This window comes from Pteropus medius, unplaced genomic scaffold (genome assembly GCF_902729225.1).
Source record: "Pteropus medius unplaced genomic scaffold, Ma_sr-lr_union100, whole genome shotgun sequence".
NCBI classification, from domain to species: Eukaryota; Metazoa; Chordata; class Mammalia; order Chiroptera; family Pteropodidae; genus Pteropus; species Pteropus medius.
The window spans coordinates 1,890,680-1,891,068 of NW_024356248.1; the positions used below are offsets into that span (position 1 = coordinate 1,890,680).

Sequence of the window (389 nt, forward strand, 5' to 3'; positions counted from 1 at the left end):
CCTGCCAGACTTGGATCAACCACTCACACCTTAGTATGAGTAATTTCATGTTCTTTCCAGACTCCCACGATGGCGGGGGTGGGGGGCGGGCACAGCGGCCTCTTCCCCAGCAGCCCTAGGACCAGCCAGTTCCCATGAGCCTGAGGTCTGTCTCCCTGACAGAAGCAGCACACCCAGGAGCAGGGATGGTCTTCCGCATCCCTCGCCAGGGTGGTACAGGAGCCCGCTCTTCAGGCCTCTGTCCCTGATCGCACACACCTCTTCCCCACTCTGGGTTCAGTGACTTCAAGCAGGCAGCAAGCCGTCAGCCAGGGGGTGGGAGTACTCGCACATGCACATCAGCACCACCCCCCCACCCACCCACACACACACAGAGCCAGTGGTTAAAC

At 60.7% G+C, this 389-nt stretch overlaps 1 protein-coding gene across 3 annotated transcripts in view; it reads right to left on the reverse strand.

Moving 5' to 3' along the window:
- The window catches only part of MYRF (myelin regulatory factor), a 33,890-nt gene that overhangs the window by 5,220 nt on the left and 28,281 nt on the right, over positions 1–389 (reverse strand). The gene's annotated exons all lie outside the window — the stretch shown is intronic.